Below are 23,949 nucleotides of genomic sequence, written 5' to 3' on the forward strand. Positions count from 1 at the left end.
ATAAGATCTAACTGGGCAAACAGGATTTCAGTCAAAAAAATTTTAATACATGGGTATTAAAAAACGTGAAGAAACCAAAGAGGGTCCAGTAAAACAACTCCAAAATAGCAACAGAAGAAAGGGGCCATCCTCCAAGAGGAGGGGGTATCAATAGAGTCCTGGAGCTGGCCAGCAGGGACCTTATTAGAAAGGGTTGGGCGGAGAGACCTGGGCCCCTGGGAGAGACACAACCCTTAGGCGAAAATGGAAGAGATTCAGGGCGGGGCGGCACACACCTCTAATCCCAGGACTCGGGAGGCTTAGATAGGAGGATGTCAAGTTAGAAGTCACCTCAGCAACTTAGTGAGGCCTCTAGCAACTGAGCAAGTCTCTGAGCAACTCAGTGGAACCTTGTTTCAAAATAAAAAATACGAAGTTCTGGAGATTTAACTTAGAGATAAAATGCCCCTGAATTCAATCCAACAGGGAAAAAGAAGGGAGAAGTGGAGGGAGGAAAAGTAAGAGATCCCTGCACTCTCCTCTCCATCTTGACCACAGTGACAGATCCTAGCGGGATTGTGGTTTGCAGATAACCTCTTGGAACACAGAGCAGGGTAGGAATAGATCTCAGAGCTCGGGAGTGACAGGAGCCAGGAGCAGTGGCTTCCTCAGGACGGACCCGAGGCCCGTCTCTCTCAGCGTCCATGGGCTTCCTCTACACACATGGATGGACAGGGCTGGCTTCGTCCTTCCTTCTTTTATTTCCCAAATGCTGTATTTCTTAGGTTCAAAATTTTAACTCTTGAAACTCTTAGGTTCGCTCTATAACACTCAACACGTAAGATAGCCTTTTCCTGCAAAAATCAAAGCAGTGGTGACCAAATTCACAACGAAGTGTAGGCATCCTGTTAATTTCGCCAATGTCTCATTTATGTTGAAAAGAACACGACCTCATGAAAATTTCTAGCTAGTGTAAGTTATTTACTTAAACACATAGGGTATGTGTTAAGACGGTCTCGGGTTCGTGTAAGCATTTTCAGTCCTCATAAGTCTTAGTTTGATACGATTATTTCCAGGATAGACAGCCCGACAGTCCTGGCTAGTTTGGCAAGCTGAGTAGTATGTCGACATACATTGCTCAGAAGATTTCTCTCCTTGTTTGCTAACATACGCAGGCTGTGTGGCAGTAGGCAAGACGACTGAAGTCCTGGGGATCTGCAAAGAGGCGAGCTGGGCAGCAAACGGAAGTGCCCAGAAATGGTCCTCTACCGCGCGATGCCTAACCCTCCTCCAGACATCCCCATTCTGCTCCAACATGGGCGTTTTCATCACTCGAGACCCAGAGCGAGGATAAATAGCATCCTGTCCACACCAGGCAGATCAGCAAGAGTTCCTAAAAAGAAAGACGGCAAAGCAAGTGAGGCACCGCGCGAAGGAGGGGCTGCTCTCAGGAAACAGGCACCGGGAACTGCGGCATCGGCTGAAAATAGAAGTCTGCCGCTTAAATTTAGGTGTGATTAAGGCACAGCATCTGAATTCAGTTTGAATTGGGAGCAAGTGCAGATGGAGAGACAGAGTTCTCTGTGATTGGGATTCAAATTGGCTTGATGAAAAAAAGGCATCCCTGCCACAGGAAAGAACCTGGGAGCAGAGAGTGGGAGCCTGCAGGCTTTACACTGGCCAGAGCCCTCTCACCGCTGGCTGCCTGTGGACGGAGGGGAAGTTAACCACAGCTGCCACGTGTACTTACCAGCAGCTGAATGTTTGCTTCCAAAGTCCTGAATAAGAGACAGAAGTGTGTGTGTGTGTGTGTGTGTGTGTGTGTGTGTGTGTGTGTGTGTTCCACTAGGGATTAAACCCAGGGACATTTTACCTCCCAGCTACACACCCAGCCCTATTTATTTATTTATTTATTTACTTATTTATTTATTTACTAATTGATTGGTGGTGCTGGGGTTCATGGAAACCCTTCTACCTCCAGGCTACACTCTCAGACCTATTTTATGTTTTTTATTTGGAAACAGGGTATCTTAAGCCAGCGCGGCTGGCTTTGAACCTGCGCGAGCCTCCTGTCTCAGCCTCCTAAGCATGAGGATTACAAGCATGCGCCACCACGCCCGGCTATTAATTTATTTTTTGAAACAGGGTCTCACTAAGTTGCTAAGGCTGATCCAGCAATACCACTTCTGGGTATCTACCCAAAAGAAAGGAAACCAAACTACCAAACCAATGCATGTGTATCTATATTCATAGGTGCACAATTCACCATAGCCAAACTATGGAACCAGCCAAGATATCCATCAACAGATGAATCGATTACAAAACTGTGGGATATGGACACCATGGAATTTTACTCAGCCATTAAAAACAAAACAATTACATCATTTTCAGGGAAATGGATGGAACTGGAAGACATTATGCTAAGTGAGATTAGTCAGTCACAAAAAATAAAAAATAGGATACTTTCCCTAATATGTGAAAGCTAGGGAGAAATGGGTAACAGGAGGAACTCCAGATGAAAGAGATCCTACAGAGGAGCAAATAAGACGACCTAACTGAAGGAGTGGGAGGGGAAGAGGGAAACTCTCTAACGCACATGATGTTCTTAAACATAGCAAAGTCAATCCTTAAGCCAAGCATGGGGAGGGAATGGGGGAGCATCAGGAAAGTGCTAATGGGGTGATGTGTGCATGGATGTCGCCACAGTCTTTTATCCCATTAAGATGTATGACTACAATGCACCAATAAAAAAAATAAAAAAGATAAAAAGGAAAGAAATTTTAGAAACCAATTTTGTTGAAAAACAAACTAGAAAATTAGCAGTCAGGTGAAAGCTCTCTTGTGCAAATGAGCACAAGTTGACTTTCATGAAACCCTTCATCTATTTAGAGGAGGAAAAATCAGGAAACGAACTACTTCCCAGCAGTAGTTGAAGTCAAGAACAGAAATTAATTTACTTGACTTTCAAGCGACGAGACTTGTTTATGCTCTGGAGAAACCACAATTTCACACTCCTAGATTCTAGTGCAATGTTGACAAAACAAGATGCCTGTAATATCAGACACGGTGTTCACCACCAACAATAGCGTCCAAGTCCAAGATGTCTAGACCACAGGATAAGCCCCTACTCACCAAATAACCAGCCTCCCTAACACCAAGATGAAGATATTTGACGGATGCGGGCATGGTCACAAGTTGGTCTGGAAATAAAAATGTTTCATGCTCCATATTGATTTAAATGATAACAACTATGCAAATTCTATCAATACAGTTCAATGGTTTGTTATATTGACTCAAAATGCTAAAAACGTCAGTGACAGAAATCATTTTCATCAAAATAATTTTTTTTTTTGGTGGTACTGGGGATGAACGCTTCTACCTTCGGGCTACACTCCCAGACCTATCCTATTTTATATTTTATTTGGAAACAGGGTCTCTTAAGCCAGCACGGCTGGCTTCAAACCTGAGCAATCCTCCTGTCTCCGCCTCCCACGTGTGGGGATTACAAGCGTGCGCCACCACGCCTGGCTAAAGAGAAACCTTTAAAATAAGGGTGCACTTTTAGTTTGAAACTTACAACTAAATAAATTTGATGGCACAAATCAAATCCATAAATTATATTCGTTCATTTTGGTGGTATAAATATAAATTTATCCAAAGATGAAATTATTGTACACAACTATAGCTAAGATTATCACTATAGAAAAATAGCTTAAAAAATTAAAAAATGTTAGATGGCGCATAATGTTCTGCGATATTTTTTATTAATAAATTCATGTGAATTTTTTGTGGTAGTCCTGTGGACTGAGCCATAGGGCACTACACCACCGAGCTCCACCCTGACTCCTTTTTACTTTTTTATTTTTTAAATTATTTTTAGTGGTTCTGGGGGTAGAACCCAGGGGCCTTTCTACCTCCAGGCTATACTCCCAGACCTATCTTACATTTTATTTGGAAACAGGGTCTCACTAAGTTGCTGAGAGCCTCACTAAGTAGCTGAGGCTGGCTTCGAACCTGTGCGATCCTCCTGTCTCAGCCTCCCAAGCGCAGTGATTACAAGCGTGCACCACTACCCCCGGCTTTTATTTTTGAAACAGGATCTTGCTAAGTTACCGCACATGCTGGCCTAGAACCTTTGATCTTTCTCTTTCCCAAGTATTGGGGTTATAAGCGTGTGCTACCAAACCCAGTTTATGTGAAATCATTTCATGTACAATGGAAATCAGTGCAAAAGATTAGGATCATGAGGTTGAATGTAAAGTCTATATGTATTTTTATTGTCTCTTTCTGCTGTCTATTGCAACAACTAACTACATAAAGAAGCCTATTTGAGTCTACTGTAAGTCTCTCTTGTAAATACCTGTTTACGGTAAGTACTTTGTGCTATGTCCGTCGGTGGGGAGGCAGTTGGCTTCTCCAGGCTGGGCTCAGCCGGTGCTCCTGCTTCAGGTTAAGTGTGGATACCTGTGTGGAGTCCGCATGGTTTCCCTTGCTGTATCTTAGTTCTGAGCCCGGGTCGAGGGTGCAGTGGCTAACTCGGGTAGCTCCTCTCGTGGCAAAGAGAAGGCACAAGAAGACAAGCATAAGGAGCCACGGCCTCCCCGGGAACTGGCACGCCCTCATCGCTTCCATCCTTGGCCACAGCAAGAAAGCAGTAAGAAAATCTCCAGCGGCATGGGGCGTAGCCTGGATACTGCAGGGCCTTTAGGGCCTGAAACTCATGCACAGACATCTTCACAAACAGGAGCATCACAGTTCACAGGAAGGGCTACAAAGCACAATTACAGAGCTACGTATCCAGCTGGGTAAGTTACTGGAAGCTGTCAGATCGAAGAAAGACACAGGTAAAGAAATACAGGAGGTACATCGGCTGGGAGAGTGTTAGGTAGAGTGTCCCCTCAAATAACTGAAGTATGATGCAGTCACCACCCACGAGAAGCCTTGATATCTAAAGAGTAAGAGTAAAAAAAAAATGAATTTGGAAAAGAGTCTATCCTCTCAGCAAAATTTTCAAATCTAGATATTTTTCTGTTCCTCTTCCTCTTTCAAACAAGAAGGCAAAATAAGGAAATGTTGAAATTATGCTGTATGCTTTTCATGTTTATTTATGTACATATGTGTGTATGGGTGTGTGTATATATATGCACATAAATACATACATATATATGTACATGTATACACACGGATGTGTCGAAGATTCAAAGAAATGCAATTAGATGGCTATCTACCACTGAAGGCCCTATGGCTCTGACCTCCGCAGCCGGCAGATCTTGAGGCTCTGGGTGGGACTGGGATATCACATGATGTATGTAGCTCTGAAGCCAGTCAATAAAGTGTGTGTGAATTCTGACCTGTCAGTTGCTTCTCTTCCATTTAAAATTTTGAACAGTGAAAGCCAAACTCGGCTACTGTTTCACAAGATGAAGAGTCCCCAAGAATTCACATATAGGGATGTTTTCACAGTTTTTGAGGAAGTTGAAAAAGGTGAATTCACAAATCCCTCTGAGCCTCCTTCCTGGCAGAAACATTCATTCCACTATCTGAATTTGATTTCTCCTTTTCCTGATGAAAGCACAATAACTTGTCATAAAGTTGTGGCCCTGGAAGGAGCTGTTGGTCCTACCCAAGACCACAACTTCTTCTCATTGTCTCTAGACTCAACTTTAAGCTGACCACAAGTACAAAGTGTGATCAGGAAGAAGGTGCCTTACACATCAAGAGAATTCCTGGGTTTTCCAGTTATTTCAGAGATATGTGTGTGCATGCATCACGCAGAGTAAGAATCTATTCTGGTCAGCACTCCTGCAGCTATAATCTAAACACTGACCACATAACTTAGAGGAAAGAAGATTTAGTTCCCTACAGATTCAGGTTCGGTCAATGTGAGGCTGGGGTCTCATCTCAGACATGGCATCAGGAGTCAGGGAGAGGAAGATCACATCAGCTGTGCTCTTCACATGGTGGCTGGAATCAAGGGAGAGAGTAGGGGAGGAGGAACCGTATACAATCATCAAGGCCACACCCCCAGGATCTGCCCCCACCCACACTCTACAGGCCTGCCTGGTACCACCCAGGTAAATCCTTTACAATGGATGATCCACTGTTAGGATTACATTCCCCTTGATGACACCATGTCAACCCTGGGTATTAATAAATGAGCTCTGCAGGGGACACTTTATAGCTAACTATAACCGAATCCAGATGCTTAGACCTGTAGAGATCTTTGTCAATGTTAAATGATCACAATAGCCCTGGGGCAGGTATAAATGGATGCTCTGCTGAAGAAAGCCAGGTGTCTCTGAGGCAGGATCCTACTACATAGCCCAAACCTGGCTTGACTGAAGGGACATATCAGCATTGACCAGGGCCCTAGAGAAAGAGAAGGGAATATCTGAACTATTTGAGGATTACCGTCAGGGAATCTGGGCTGACACTAAACCTTTGGCACTCCAAATCCCACTGCGGTTCCCCAACCCATCCAGAAGAGGGAGTTACCGAACACAGATGATAAATGAAGTTTTGGCTCAGACACATCCTGGAGTAGGCCCTAGAGACCTGCACACTTCACCCATGAAAGCCCTTCTATCTGCAGCAGAGAACAATCAGCCATTGTCAAAGGACTTCCTGGTGACCCCAGGCCTCAGCAGAGACAAGGAACGTGACCCGTGACCTCCAGGCATCGTGACTGCACATGAGACATACTCATCGTGAGCAGCGCAGCGTAAACACACGTCGTGCAAGTGGGCTGGACGCCTGAACGAGGGTACATCAAGGTTCCTGATCACGTGACCCAACTTCAGGTCACCTGCCCCTGTTCCACTTGTTCCTCTTCACCTACTCACACTGATGGCATGAGGATCAAAAAAGAAACCTAGTCCTGGTTCATTACTAACTGAGCTCAATACCTTTTTGCAAGCCAAATCTAGGCAGCGAATGCCTCACAGCCCCACCATGGATGGCCCCGAGATGAGAGAAGATACTCCCAGTGCTGGATATTCAGCAGTATGCCCCATCACCAACTTGATGTGCTGGTGAACATAAACAAAGGCAAACATACAAATAGATTCCAAATTGGTCCAAAGGTCTGGTTGGCTGTTCACAAGACAAGACTTGAGGACCAGAAAAAAAGTCTGGTAAAAAGGCAGGATGGTGGACTTATAGGAATGGATCCATCACATACAGATTTTCATTTCTCATATCAGGACTTCCCAGAGAGTATAACTAAACAACCAAGGAGATGGGACAATCCAGTCCAAGTCCATCCTTGGTCAGCCGTTTGCTTCTGCAGTGCTCCTGCGAACCAGCCTCCACAAAGACAGCGCCTATGCCCACATTCAGTGGTGTAAAATTTCATGTATTGGGGCTGCTAATGTTGCATATGAATGTCTGACTTCACTAAGTGTACCAACCAGGTGCACCGACCTTCCCTGGGTACAGCATTCTGGTGCACAGTGGCAAGCTGGTTATATCAGACCCTCCGCCTTGCAGAAAATAATGATGTATCCTTGGTGGGATTGGTGTGAATTCTGTTTCTGCAGATTCAGTTCCCCTGCCTACTGCTAGCCCCAACATCCGACTCACAGATCACGACCTACCATCACAGATTCCTTTATAAAATTTCCTTTGACCAATAGACCCGTTTTACATTGAAGAAGATGTAACAATAGGTGTATCACCACCGGTCCATTTGACCTACCATAAGCCTCATCACCAGAAACCGCTACACTATGAGAGGTACAACTTGGAAATGGTACCCTGGGACTGGGGCATTTTTCTTTAAGAGAAGCTAGCCAGAGACAGAGGGGTGGATGGTGTACGGGCTTTGGGTCTTTGTGAGGAGACTGGCTTTTCCTCAGTGAAATGAGATGCTATTAGATATTTTCAAAGAAGAATAATAAGTCTGGCTTGAGTTGTACTCTGCCTGAAGTGGGGCCAGAGCTGCGCAGCGTGACCAGCCATCGGGGAAGGTGGTGGTATCGGGGAGGGATGACCGCCCAGAGGAGGAGGGATCAGGGGTGTATTTTTCTACCAGAACCACAGAATTTAGACTTGTGTGTGCGGGCATTAGTCAGCTGGATGTTCTGTCTTCCAGGAGGATCGACATGGCGTGCGTCTTTTGCAATTCTCAATGAATCTGCTCCTCATAATAAGACACTGAAGCTGAATGAAGAAAACGATGTTGACGCTTTCTTTCTCCACCAATAGATTTGGTGTGTTCAGTTTCAGAATCTCTAGAGGAGGAGATTTGGAGTGCGTTGCGTTTTACTCTCTGCAGGTCTTCTTAACAAACTGAGTCTTCTTTAATCTTTCTTTAGAATATTTGATTTGTGTCAAACCATCTGGAACTTGATATTTTTCCCTTACGATTTCTTTTAGACTATCTTGAGTCTGTACATGCAGGTTGTTTGTGATCATTGTGGGCTGAATTAAGTTGTTTCAGATTCTTAAGTTGAAGCCTGATACTCCAAAGTGACTATGTTAATATATAGGCCCCTTCATGAACTAGGTAAGGTGGAACCAGGTAATAAGGGCGGGACTCTGATCCCACACTACGAGGCTCTCTATGAGAAGAGGAATGGAGAGAAAGGCTCTCTCCATATTCGCCCAGAGCTCAGACTACGGAGGTCACACGGGGCCACTCTGCCAGGAAAGGAGGCCTCTGCGGGTTCAGCTCTACCCTGAGAAAATTAATGTCCTCTGTTTAAGCCGCCCCGCCTCTCACATTCTGTTCTTGCAGCTGGAGCAAACTGACACACCGCCTGTATTTGAAACATGGTCATTGTTAAGTCAAGTTTTGTTGAACTAACCAGATCTGAAAAATAAAGATGAAGGTGTCTAGAAGGGATATGGAAAAGAAACTGCATATGCAATGGGGAAATAAACAGGGTACTCTGTGTGTCAACACGAAGTTTGGACCTCTAAATACGCTATATTAGTGTTTGCAGGAGTGAAGGCAATTCCCCTTGAGAACGCTGTGCACCTGCTGGTTAAATCCCATTGGTTCAGATCTTTCGGAAGTCCGGTCTGTTCCCTCCTTCCTTTGCTGAGGCTGTTTTGTCACTGATGTTTCAGTACGAATGTCTTCGAGAGCCTGTCTTCTCTCATTGTGCAACCTGAGTGGCCCCAGTCCCTCAGCTTCAAAACCACACTTTATTTTCTTTAATACAACATCTATCTTAACCTGTAGTTACTCTTCATGTTTGTCTTCTCTTTTATTTCTGTTCCTCGCTCTAAAATATAAATCTGTGTGACCTTGTTTTCTCGCTGCCGTCTTCTTAGCACCAATAGCAACATGGAGACTCAGTCCACACATGAGGCAGCGCTCTCTCAGCCGACTGCAAGAAACCTAGAACCACACCGATGGCCTGTGATAGGACCTACATTTTGTAAACTCACATCAATTCGCCAACATTTCTATCCTTGTTTTTGGCATTATTTTACTTTACTTCACCCTGTTAATTACATCCTTGTAAATTATCAGAAGCATTCTTTTCTTTTTTTCAGTACTGGGAATGGAGCCCAGGGCATTCTACCTCCAAGCTACACCCCCAGCCCTATTTTGTATTCTTTATTTTGAAACAGGGTCTCACTGAGCTGCAGAGGGCCTCACTAAGTAGTGGAGGCTGTCCTGGAAGCACGATCCTCCTGTCTCAGCCTCCCTAATGCTGGGATGACAAGTGTGTGCCATCACTCCTGGCTCATAAGCGTTCTTTTTGAAATTAGGGATCATCTGAAAAACAAAGAGGAAAAATCAAGCTTTAAATGCCAGGCCCCTCCAAGCCATGCTACTCTGTACTGAACGTGGACCACAAGGTGAGTCTTCCAAGGACACGTGGCCGACTAGAAAGAAATCTTGCCGAATGGCTGCTACTTACTGGGTCGGCTGTTCAGCTGCAGTGGTGAGCGGATGCTCTCAGCCACCTCCGTCTTCCCGTGCTGCGCACTCTGTCCTGCTCAGACTTCTGGGGCTGACCCCCAGAGCGGAATGGCTGGGGCACCCTGGCTTCCAGCTGAACCCAACCAAGGGCGGGTCCTGGGGGAGGAATGAAGGGAGGGTGCAAGGAGAAAGAGAACGGGTATTTATCATGCCACCCACACCTGTGCTTCCATGCGCCTTGCTGCTGGCCTGGAGACAGCTGAGCTTCAGCGTGACCTCACGCACGCTCAGGCCCGTCCTCCACCGCCAGCCTTCACTCGCACCAGAAACGTCTTTCCCTCCCAGGTTCCCACTCTTCATAGTCCAGGGTGTCTACCTCTGGGTCTCCATAACTGTGCACCGCTGCTGGTTCTTGACCGACGTCTCTTCCGTGAACCCCTCGGCATACGCCATGGCTCTCCCACCACGGAGGACTCTGACCCAATCTACCAGTGGGACATTCCTTGGTTATGTTTTGGTCACCTAAGGGAAGGGTAGAGCTACTCCTGACCAGAGTCATTCTGCTAGCGGGTGTTGAGCCTTCCTGGGGGCAGCACGCCACACTTCCTGTTGTCTTTGTTAAACTGCTGCGTAGGGCTCCATCCCACTCTTCAAGGGGCAGGAGCGCGACTCCCTCATGCTCTTGTCCTGGTACTAGAAGAGGTGACGCTTTGCATCACTGATTGGCTGAGATTCCAAAGTTCAAGAATAAAGTACATGAATACTTTTTCCCCAATAAAAATGACACGTCAGATTGTCATTGCAGAAGTTTTTGAGATGACTGTCAAATCATGAGTCAGTATGAAGTCACTTCTCATCCTGACAGCGCATAAATATAGAAGAGGAAGATATCAACAGACGGTAGCGTACAGGGATCCGTTCTGCTGGCCTCATAAATCTGAGATATGCGGGAACTAAGACTGACCTGACTTATGTTTTAAGATAGACTAGATGTAAAAGTTGGCTGGGTCTTTATTAGAATATTACCAAAAAATGCACTACACTCCCACCGAATGCCAGAGGAAAGCCGTGTCTTCCCAGGACCAAATGTGGACTCTAAGTCACATATAGGACCTTGAATTGTCTTAAAATGAATTCATTGTAAAACCTGAAACAGAGAAGTGTGGACTTGGGGAACCTCGGGTTTGATGGGAGGCGCAGGACTGGTGTAGTGCGCCGGGGACTACACCAGAGTCCCGAAGGAGGCCTCATGGCGGAGCCCTGGAAGAAGGACTGACCTTTGGACAGCCGCACCCGTACCTGACTTCCTACCTGCCTGGAGTTGGACCTTCATGCCCTCAGCTCTGTCCCTCCCCCATCCATAATGCACTGCATGTTTATATCCCCCCAAAATTCAAATATTGGAAAATGAACCACCAAGGTAATTAGGGAGAGCTCTAAATGCATGCTTGGGGTGAGGGCACTTTTACAAAGGGCCCCCAGAGAGCTAGCTAGTCCTTTTACCATGTGGGGATACAGCAAAAAGGTGTCTTTTATGAACCAGAAAGGGGAGCCTCCCCAGAGAGCATCGGCATTGATGTTGGACCTCCCTACCGTCAAATGATAAGAAATAGTTTTGTCTTTTCTATGCTGTCCAGTTTAGGGTGTTTTCTTGTAGAAACCTAAACAGACAAATATACCATTCTGCCCCCAGCAAAGTCCAGGACTCTCAATGGATGGGGGTGGGAGTAGGAGAAAGGGGGTGTAAGATTCTCAAGCGAGCTTCAAGAGGGAAGAAAGTTTGACTTAGAGAAGAGACTGATGATTTGATGTTAGATTGAACTGTACTTTTTCATATTAATAGAAAATGAGATAATTAGTCCCTGTTTGAACATGACAAGGGAAGAATTGGGACAAATCCAAAATATCACAAGATTCAACAAAGCTTCGGCACAGCATGAAGGAAACAGAGAAGAAATAATGGAGTTGTCTCTTGCCCAGCCTCTGTGTAATTGGGCTTATTAGATAAGTTCATCAGTACTAAGACTTAAGAGAAACTGAGTGTGACCAGAGAAAGACTGCAATTCTACCTTCAGCTGGAGTAAAACGATATCAATTAAATAGCTATGTCAATTAAATTTTCTAGTTCCTACTAAAGAGCCATATTGGCCAGAACCATACAAGAGATGAAATTATTTGCTGTTGTTTGGTTAAGAAAATTTTTCACCTATTAGGAAAGTAATTCCAAGATTGTGTTCATGCTTATAGCAAAATTTGTAGCATATTTTTAAATCTTCACTATTGCTAAGTCTTTATTTGGGGGTTTTCCTCTGTGTTAACGTCTCATACGACTTTAATTTTTCTGGATTGAGGATCTAGAAAACACAAGCATTTGATATGCAACTTAGATGTAGTGTTCTGGTAGTAACAAAATAGTAACAAGCTGTCGTAGCAGCAGTGATGCTACTGTTCAAAGCATTAGGTACTTAGGACAGTCCGAGGTGCATTGTACATGGCAGTCTCTAAAATGTCAGGATGACCAGGAGATACTAGATAATGCTGTTCAAATTTCCAGACAAGGACATATGTCCTTAGATGATCAGCAGCTTACAGCCAAAGCCGGCTTCCAGGAGACCATGTTTTAAGAATTTTCCCTTTCACAACACATCACAGTGCCCAAAGTAACCAATATGGAGTTACCATTTGATAGGTGTCTGTCAGATGGGCTAATAATGAATCAGGGTTGAATGACTCTCTGGACGGCTAATTTTTTCATCCTTTGTAATAAAGATTATATAATAAAATAGGCTTCAAATTCTTGAAGTTATGCCTACTGAAGTAAAGACAAATTCATGCCTAACACTCCAACCCGTTCATTTTAGCACTTTTTCTTCACCGCTAACGTGGCAAACATTCAGCTCCCCAATTAAGGATATTTAAATCTTGACAATGATGATGCTCTAATTGAGGTTAATTTGGGATTTATTAAAATCCGATTGAATTTTTAACCCTGTGTGAGAGAAATTGAAATAAGACAACACTGAGGACTTGGACTCAATGAGCAAGAAGAATGAAATTAAAATGGTGAATTCTAACAAGAGCCATTGGGTGAGATGCTTACGGTGTGCCCTGGGTCATGAGCCTGCCTGTCCACTGCACAGTGCAAGCAAGCACACACTCATTTAACTCAGAACTCAGCTCCAGCACCCACCTTCACACCGGGCTTTCTCGTCTCTAAGTACCAATAGTCCTCTTGCCCTCTGTCCTCCTGAGACCTTTAAATAAGTCCATGGCTAGGCTATCAACATAGGAAGAGTTAGTATCAATGGGGACAGGGCAAGAGTGTTGAGTAGGTTTTTGGCATTTCTGTAAGAGCCTTCTACTTTCATGCCCAAAGTCTATCTTTTTTTTTTTTTTTTTTTTAATGCAGCACTGGGGATGGAACATGGGGCATTGTACCGTTGAGCTACACTCCAAGCGCAATTTTTTTTAGTCCTTTTATTTTTGAAGCAGCATCTCACTAAGTTGCAAAGGGCCTAAGTAGCTGAGGCTGTCCGATGACTGCAATCCTCCAGTCTCAGCCTCCGGAATGCTGGGGATTCCAAGTGTGCATCACCACGCCCGGCCCCAGAGTCTGTCTTCAGATCAGAATAAGGCAGGCAGTGTGGATGCATAGCCACAGGAAATCAACAGATGGAGGAAAATCGCAGTGGCCGGTGTTGACTCTGACATTCTTCCCATGCAGCCCACAGCTTGCATCTTGCTCGAGAGAGTAAAATGAATGAATCCCAATACCAAAGGCCCGGGGTGTGCTCGGCATGTGTGTGGCTGCTCGCGAGTCTTCTATGCAATGCTTCTAAGAAAATGGCAGCTTTGTGAAGAAGGAGTCTACTTCTGTGTCCACTTCTGTGCCTCGCAGAGTTCGAAAGGCCGGCAGCATTGCAGGTGGGCACAGGGACAGTCCACGCTGACTTAACCTTCCCTCTGGATTTTGCAGGAAGTTTTATGTGTGTACACATCCGTGCTTACTTAATTGCCCAAAACGCCTAAGAGTGGGCAAAATGATTGGCAAAGGTAATATCGGGAAGTAGAATAGAGTCTGAATAAAGAGCGATTCTCATATCTGAAAACATAAAATCCACACATTAGGCCGTATAAGAAGGGCAGAAAGCAAGCAACCAGCTTCTGTATTCCACAAGATTCTTTCTAATGGGGATAATAAAACCCAATACCCAATTGTACTTTGGAAACAGCAGTGGTTTTGTGGGAAACCTTTTAAAATAATTTTACACTTATGGTACACTGCTATTTATATAATAAAGTGCCATCTCTATTTGCAAAGAGAGAAACTAAGAGGAAAAGCATCTCATCAGCTGACAGTGGCCTCAGAGAGTTTGATTTACTCCATGTTTCAAGGACTGAGCGTGCAAGTCAGCCCTATGCAGAGATCTCTGATCGGAAACAAAGGCAACTGGATCGGGACCCACCGTGGGCACCATGGAACGACACGCTGGTTGCTTGATTTCTAATGTTCCTTCACCCAGGTTTCTTCTTTCTCAATTTGGGGGTTACACAGACAGAATATGGAAAATAATTTGTAACAATATAGGAAGAGCACGCTACCACGGTGCCAGGTAGCTTGTAGGCATCCACCAGTGATAACAGTTAATTATGGCAATCTTAATTTTCATCAGGAAACAGTCACATCTTTTAGTCCCATCTGATTTAACAAAACGATGTAGAGAAACTGAGCCCAAGGAACTCCCGGTGAGACAAGAGCTGCACTCCTTGGTTTTCTAGCCCATAGATTTTTTGGAGACATGCCTCTTACGTGGCTTCAACTGAACAGTCAAAGCTATTTCACTGATCCTAATACAGTGTGGCTGATACCGACGTAATTTATTTTCGTGGACTAGCTGGGTACCTGGGATTAATAATACTGACATCACAGTAACAGGCTGAATAGCACATTGTCATGGTCTCATCTGTTAAGTATTTCTTACCAATGCATTCCATACCCTGCTAATAATAATTTGGTGATGGCAATGGAGCTGCATATACTGATCCCTTTGTAAATGGGAACATCATATCCTTGAGTGGCACATGGCTTAATCCATGCTAACGTGGGCTGTGCGCACGGAGCTGGAGCTCAGAGGGAAGGGGCCACGTTTGTGGTCTCATTACAGTTGGGGATGGAAACGGGCACCTCTTGACAACCACCAGGATCCGTAACAGAAGATGTTCTGTTGAATACAGCAGAACGGCGTGTGTGGCCCTCGAGCTCAGCCATCCGATGCTCGGCTGCAGAGCAAGAGGGCCGTGAGCACATGGGCCACGGAAGACGTCACACAGTTCTATGTTCATGTATGACAGCACCCCAGCAGTCTCACCAGCACGTATGGAGAAGGAGGAGGGAGGAACGGGGTGAGAGATGGAGGGAACATACCAAGTATCGCGTGCACGTATGATACTTTGAAGTTCGCTATAATGTGTAAATACAGTGTGCCATTAACGATATAAAAAGAAAAAGAAAAGAAGCTAGGGACCGCTTCCCCAGCTACCCAGATTCCACTTCTCTGTTCATTCCGTCTTGCTGGTTTAAAATAAAATGGACGGGCTCACCTAGGTGCACTTGTCTCTCGTATTGACACCAATGCCTTACATTCTCTTCACTTATCCAATAAGCTTTTATTGATCACGCCACCTGGCACTGGATTAGGCCCCGCTGACCCCAGAGAAGTAACAGGTTTCCCGTCTGCTGTGCACCTTAATCAAGGATAGAAATTACGAGCACCAAAGGCCAGGGTCGCCAGCAAGCTACAGCTGCTCTAAGCTCGAGCTCTCCAGAATGCGTCCGCTTGGGACTTTTCAGAACTCGCCGCACAGGTTGCTAGTGTCCCAGTGATCTTGCTGTCCCCAGACTCAGTAAACACAGGCCCCCAGGTACACACGAGGCACTCGCCCTGGCGCCCTGGGGCGGGTCTGACTTCCACGGCTTCTCCACCGCTAGGCTAGAGGTTTGGCTGCAACTGAGGAGCTGTCTCTCCCTGCTGCAGCTCATCCCATTTTAAGTGTTGCATTTATTGTATTACTGGTGGCTTTGCATCCTTCATATGAATTATCTCCTATATTAAAACTAATAATCTGGAGGCTGAAATTGATCTATTTTACTTCACCTAGGATGTTTCCACTTCACCGAAAAGCATCAACAGAAAGTGAGCAGACAGCGCATTCCGTGTTAGGTCTTCGTATCTTGATGACTGATGAGGATGTTTCCATGGCTCTCCAGGGAACACGTACGAGAACAATTAGCAAATAAGATGCCTGTACTTGTCTCGTTTTTTTAGTCCTCTCCTTTCATAGAGCGATGGCTCTTCTAGCTTTTCAATCTTACTTCTTGGCAAAAAGTAAAATAACAAGCTGATCTCAAAAATCATGTTGATATTCAAGGGACCAAAAGTAACCTAAAGCACCTTGAAATCCAAAGAAAAAAATCTCCCAGTGTCAAGACAGCGTGACACTGCTGAGGGGAGAAACAGGTAAATCAAGAAAATGAAGCTGATGCACACCTGCAAACCTTTCCAGCTCCCACCAGCCGGTGTCAAGAAGTGCCAGGACAAGTAGAAACGGCAGTGTCTACAAAGGGTGCAGGACAATTGGATATCCATGTCCAAAGGAGACTTGTCAGGCCCCAATCTCACTCCACATGTAAAAATTAACCCAGAATGGCTCCAAGATCAAAATGTAAGAGACAAACCGCAAAACTCTTAGAAGATAAACGCTGAGGTCGATGTTTGTGACTTTGGCGGAATAAATGAGCTCGTATGACATCCAAAGTCCAACCAAAAAGAAAGCATGTTGAAACCAAACCGCTTCACACTGAAAGCTTTTCTGCATCAAATAACGCTACAAAAGTAAAGAGATGACCCTCAGAATGTGAGATACATTTGCAGATCAGTTATCTCATGAAGGTCTTCTATCTAAAATATCGAAGACATTATAAGGCTGGGCCATGTAATCTTAGCTTCCTTGGGAGAGCCCTTGACAAAGCAATAATAAAATGTTTAATCATTGATAAAGTGATAGAGAAGGGATCTCAGTAGACATGTCACCGTAGAATATATACGAATGACCTGTAAACAAAGGAAAAAATACACAACTTCATCAGAGGAATGCAAGTCAAAACCACAAGGAGATACAGCTTCAAATGAGATACTGCCTCAACAGGATAGCTTTACCCCAAAGGGCAGATGACATCCAGGCACTCTGGCTCACGCCTATGCTCACACTACTTGGGAGACCGAGTCAGGAGGATTGCAGGTTCAAGGCAACTTAGCGACTTAGTGAGGCTCTCAGAAACTCAGCAAAATCTTGTTCCAAAAGAAAATTAAAATAGGGCCGGGGTGTAGCTCAGAGGTAGAACACTATCCCCCTCAGTTCCACCATTAGAAGAAAAAACATGCAAAAAAGGGAAAATAATTTTATCAGGAACACGATGGGAGTGAAGACAAGAAAGTAGAGGTTTACACAAGGGGACAGAAAACTGATAGATAAGAATGAACCAACAATGATTTAAACTGAGCGCCGGAAATCCTGCAGTTACTGTCCTGATGGGGTGAGGATGGGATCTTAGGAGTGGGCGGCTGAGGTTAATGATGAAGGAGACCAGGGAGAGCAAGCCAATGGCAGGGCAGAGAACTCTTTACAATTGATCACTTACGCAAATACTGACATCACAGAAGAAAAACAAGTCATGCTCTCAAAACGACTCGAAGAAGGAAACTCGGCCATCCGTTGGAAACCCAGGGGGAGCATCACTGCTAGAGCCTGAAGACTTAGGTGAACGCAAGAAAATAGAGAAATTATTTCGAGGACCGAAGGGATATTTTAAGCTCTGTGGCAGGACATCTATGTGTCACGGGGATGGTCTGGATGCTGCGGGGTGGCAGAAATGAGATGAAGCAAAAGTATCATAGACGGAGGCGTTAAAGAAGGCGTGTGCAGGCCGCGCGTGGGGCGCACGCTTATCATCCCGGCATTCGGGAGGCTGAGACAGGAGGATCCGGTTCGCGGCCAGCCTCAGGTACTTGTGAGGCCCTCTGCAACTCAGTGAGACCCTGTTTCAAAATAAAGAATAAAAACTAGGGCTGAGGTGTAACTTGGAGGTTGAATTTCCTGGGTTCCATCCCTAGGACCACAGCGGGGGGAAAAAAGGAGTTCGCAGTGCTCACTCAAATTGACAAGCTGTGTGTACAATCGCAGATAGGGCTGGCTTTCCGAACTCTATTCAATGGTGTGAGTGTAAAAAAGCGTATTTTCTATCAAAAAAGAAAGACTTGAGCATTTAACCATTGCTTCAGTTTCATGTGTCTGCAAGGAGACAACCCAGGCTGTCTGGTTACGTTGTGCAAAAGACGCTGTACTTATTAGCATTCTTCCATCCCTTTTGAGGGTAGCCAAGAGCTCCTTCCCCCACGCAGAATGCATAAGGGCGCAGATCTGTTTGCCAACAGACCACTGGATGGGCCGAGGACAGCTCATTCTTTATGCCACTCCGATCTCTGGCCTGTGCGATGGTACTGTCATCAAGGGGTGATGTGGTGCCAAGCATCGTTGTGATTTTTATGACCTGGACATCTGTCTACTGTGTACGAGGGTAGGACCACGCATCCTGTCAGGGGCCATGGCAACGCTGCCAGATGGTGATGAATCTTAGACACCGCTGACTTTAGCTGGATACAAACAAATGACCCAAGAGGACCAGATTCCCCATCACACTTCTAATCCTTTCAAGCTACCACCCCTTCCAAGAGATGATCGTAAATGCAACATTCACCTAGAAACAAACGGAAAGTCCCGGCAGAGCAGGGAGGTAAACAAATTTGGATAATTCAGGGAAGAAATAAGAAGCATTTTAGGCAGATATTGAACTCCTAACATAATGTTTTTTTTTTCTACAAATCTTTATACTTCTTTCCCACATTTTAAAAAGCCAGAAACAGGAATAATGAAAACACATGTTAGTTTTCTTGTTTCTTTAACCTCAAAAAAAAAAAAAGAATGTCCCTGGGTTCAATTCCCAGTGCCAATAAATAAATAAATAAATAAATAAACAAATATGAGCTTATAACATAATTAAGTGGCCAGAATTTAAATTGAATTCAACTGCAATTTTTTAAGTTGATTAATATTTTAATGGCCCATTTAAATAAAGGCAAGTAAAACTAAAACAAAAAACAACTTCCTCCAAAATACAAAAGGCTCTTACAAAATACAAAAGGTTCACTGCCTCACCCACAAAGTCACAAAGTCATGTCTCTAAAAAGGGACACTTCAAAAAAAAAAAAGAAAAAGGATTAGAGCCAAAGGATAGGATCATTTTGTTTGGAAAAATCTGATTTTCTGATAAACACTTTTGTCTTTGTTATTTTGTTTTAGTTTCAAGTGTAAGTAACCTTCCCACACGTCACTTACTTTTCTATTATACTTACTCTAATATTATAACAATGGGGATGATCGTGAGATATTTTACAGCAGTGAGCCTGAGTCTGGACGGTAGAAGGGACGGGGCTGGATGGAGACTCACTGTGACATTGCTTGGTTCATCACTATGACCTGTCACTAATATGAGACTGAATTCCTCTCTTTCTCTCCCCAAACTAAGGAGAGAAAAATAATATTGCCTCCTTCGTGGTCATGCTTAGTTGGTGGCACAACTAATTAGCTCCAAGAACTCAGTGAGTGAGTTGAGAGTTATTAATAGCAAGTTTCTGAGTTCTGAATTTATTCTCTGGATATAAATCCATATGGTAAATTAGTGGGATCTTGGCAGAAACTGGACAGAAAGACGAAGTACCAGAAGACTCACTTTTCAGTGGCTTTCCTGTCGACAAAGATGCCGACCTCGAGCCCTTGCTCCCAGACGCAAGTGGCGCTAGGGTGGGACCAGGTCCTGACCAGGGCGGAGAGCTGGCAGCAAGCAGGGTTTGCTCTGCGGTCAGCCTCGAGGGTGGCCAGCCAGCGGATTTTGAGGAAGCCGCAGGGTGAATTGCTGGTTTGAAGGGCCCGTGTGTTCAGGGTAACGTAGAGAGAGGTAAACAAAATGGAGTCTGTGAAGGGACAGCTTAGTCTCACCACCTCCTGGGTGTGTCGGTGTTCTTGACCAAGGCTACCCCAGACGCTGCTGTTCTGTTCACACGTTTGTCATTGTACGCTTTTTATATATGATTGCGGTCATATCACAGTTCATCAAATCTTAGATTTACCCTATTTTATATATTTCTAAGGAAGGAATTTTGTCATTTAAATTATGGCACAATACTAAGATGTCATCATTTTGTTGGTTGTATGTGAAAATTCTACCCTCCAAGTCCTTTTGGTTAGTAGTATTATTTTATTTTGAGATACGGTCTTGCCGAATAACATCTTGCTGGACTTGAACCTGCAATTTTTCTGTCTCAGCCCCCAAGTACTGGGATTTCAGGCACGCCCCACCATGCCCAGCTAAGAGGTCAAGGTCTAATACTCATTCTGATTAGAGAGATGTTAGAATATATCGTGAGCGAGGAGGGCAGTCACGGACACGCCAGGCCTCCTGGTGAGACAGCCCGTCTTACCTTTCCTACCGAGTTACAGGTGCTTAGAAGAACCAGTCTCATCTGCTCTCCTTGGGTTTCCATAGCACCTTTATGCAACATTTGCCCAATAAATAAATATATATATATAATAAATTAATCCCCAAGACTAGAAGCTATCTCCAAAGACAGTGATTTTGTTATCACAAAGAATTTTTTCCTAACAAATTGGTGAAGGAATTTTGAAAATCAACTAATGTATATTAAGTATTAATCCAAAATTGCTTAACTACTCACAAGTAGATATATTCCTAAGGGAAGTAAAAATAAAAATAAAAACGGTGATACCCACAACTCCAAGAGGTAATTCTTTCAGAGGATAAATAGGGATTGTGTAAAAGAAACCAAAATAAATAGCAACTTTTTTTTTTTTTGACATACTGGGGATGGAACCCAGGGGCATTCTACCTCCGAGCTACACCTCCAGCCTGAGTTTTTATTCTTTATTTTAAAACAGGCTCTCACTGAAGTGCAAAGGGCCTAAGTAGCCGAGGCTGTCCTCGAATCTCAATCCTCCTGTCTCAGCCTCCCAAGTACTGGGATTACAAGAGTACGCCACCATGCAAATATCAACTATTATGTAAGGAAATGCAAAATAGAATGTTATAAACTCAGTAACACAGACTGTAATTACCAAAATTTTTGAACATCAACTAGGCATAGTGATGGTGCACTCCTGTAATCCCAGTCCTTAAGAAACTAAGATAACTGCTGGACGTGGTGGCGCACGCTTGTAATCCTCACACTTGGGAGGCAGAGACAGGAGGATCACGAAGGTTCTAAGTCAGCTGTGCTGGCTTAAGAGACCCTGTTTCCAAATTTTAAAAAAAGTATAAAATAGGTCTGGAAGTGTAGCCCGGAGGTAGAAGGGCTTCCAGGAACCCCAGTACCACCAAAAAGAAAAAGAAAAAAAAAGAAAAGAAAAAGAAAAAGAAAAAGAAAAAGTAAAAAATACAAGAAAGGGCTGAGGGTGTAACTCAGAGGGGTGTGAATTTTCCCTGACTCGTTGATACATGTGCACCTAGGTCCTAAAATGGTCCTAAAATTTTTTCATATGTTTATGGAAAAATCTGGAAGGTCTGGCACCAGGAAGGGGATGAGCGTCTGCAGTGAGGGTAGAAAGGCAGAGTGGGGCAGAGAAGGTGTGGAGCGCCTAGGCGGAGCTCAGTCCCGGTGACAAGTGTCCCTGCTTTGGAGCAGGGGATGGCCGGGCTCTTGATGAGGAAGGGGAGCCTGAGGGCTGGCTCTCTGGGGATGCTTTGGAGAGAGGGCCATGCCTCCGCCAGCGTTCAGTGCAGTCGATCTGAAGGCTGAGGACAAGTGGAGTGATGGCTCTCCCCTCTCCACGTTCATGTCTTGCGATATGAATATCAGCTTGAAAACTCGGTCCCCGTGAGCACTGTACGTGTGCACCCGGCCCGTTGCCTAGAATATAATAACATAGAGTTTCTCTGAGCTTGTATTTGACAGGCTGGAAATAATAGAATGAAAGAAAATAAATGAGAGAATAGGCTGAGGAGGACTTGGGTTTTCTTCTATGATGTTATAATAACATCTTGAGTTGTTTTTTCAGGGCATAATTTGATTTTGTTAATTTACCAAAAATAATGCTGGCAAATGGGTTTCAATTTTTTTTTTTTTTAATGTCCGGATGTTTTATTGCAGTCATCGAGTACTCCTGAGTTCTCTAAAGATAAAATCTCCCACAAGGGAAAACCTACAGAGACAAGTTTGGAGGTTAAAAACTCTGTAATGAATGTCCCCGCTTTATGAGTTATTTCAGATCCTCAGCATTATTTTAATGTCATTTTTAATGTGAATTTCCATGCTATTTTAATTCATTAGTCATGGGCTATCATTTTTTGAAGTAATTACTGTAATTTCATCAAATGACATAATTATAGTAAATACTTTGATGTAATTACCATAAATATGGAAAGAGACACCCGAAGGTGTAATAATGTCACAAACTAAGATATTTATGATGTGTAAAGACAAATTATGATGACATTTATGACATGTAATAACATCACAGCGTCCTGTGTTTATGTTGTATAAAGAATGATGATATAAATAGAATGTAAAATTACATCACATAGATTAATTTTTTTATAAATAGTATGGAAACTTGAGCGTGCTACCAGGCTTCAGAGTCAGATCACTCGATCAGAGTTGTGTTGGGGCATGGTTTTCCTTCAAACCCTAATAAATGACTATCCTATTTTGGGGGGGTAAAAACATCTCCCTTTCAAAGCCTAAGTGTAGACACCAAGGAGAGACATAAGAGGAGCAAGCATACTGAGTCCCTAAAAATATCCATTTGAAGAGTTGAAAAGTTACTGTCTATGTGTTTGGATGAAAAGTCAATGTTAGATTCATATTTTCTTTCTTTTTTCGAGTACTGGGGATGGAACCCAGGGACATTCTACCTCCAAGCTATACATCCAGCCCTATTTTTAATTCTTTATTTTTTATTTTATTATTATGTTTTTTGGTGGTACTGGGGTTCCTGGAAGCCCTTCTACCTCCGGGCTACACTCCCAGACCTATTTTTACATTTTTATTTGGAAACAGGGTCTCCTAAGCCAGCGCGCGCGGCTGGCTTTGAACCTGCGTGATCCTCCTGTCTCCGCCTCCCAAGCACGGGGATTACAAGCGTGCGCCACCACGCCCGGTGTTAATTCTTTATTTTGAAATAGCATCTCGCTGAGTTGCAAAGGGCCTCACTAAGTAGCTGAGGCTGGCCGTGAGCTATGACCCTCTTGTCTCAGCCCTTCCGAAATCATGAAGGCATTTGCATGAATGTTTATTTTCTCCATGGTCTCAGTAGCTCTGCCTCTTAGCATTGGGTTGGGTGATGGTAGATAGAATGCAAATTGATCTTCATCTGAGTGGGGGGTGTTTCTCCAGGAAAAGCACGCCCTAAAACCTAATGCACCTGCACTTACAGTTTCATCTGTCTTCAGCTCTCAAATATCAGTTTAGAAATTTTTTATTTCTATTGAATGACCAGGGGCTACCACGACATATCTGCCACAGAATTGACTAAATTATGTAATATGAATTCAAATCCCAATTTCTTAAGATGATGTAGGTAGGGAGAAGGGTAAATACCAGCCAGTCACCAGGGCCAGTCTCATCCTGCACTTTAGATGAGCCCCTTTGAAGCCGATAATTTCCATTCTGGAGAAAATGGTCACAGTGTTTCAGGATCACACCAAAAATATGTTGTAGTAGGCATGCCAATAGATTGAAACACACAACAGAAAGAAAAAGTAGTCTGTGTTAGCTTTCCAATGCTATAACAAAATACCCGGCATCAGCAGCTTATCCGGAGGGGAGGTTGGTTGTGGCTCACAGTATCAGGGGCTCCATCCATGGTCACGCATGTCCATCGCCTCCTGAATGTGTGACGGGGTATGACATCGTGGTGAGGGCCATGGGCCGGAGGAAGCTGATCACCACCTGGTGTCAGGAAAG

This window comes from Muscardinus avellanarius (genome assembly GCF_963383645.1).
Source record: "Muscardinus avellanarius genome assembly, chromosome: 11".
Classification (NCBI taxonomy): Eukaryota; Metazoa; Chordata; class Mammalia; order Rodentia; family Gliridae; genus Muscardinus; species Muscardinus avellanarius.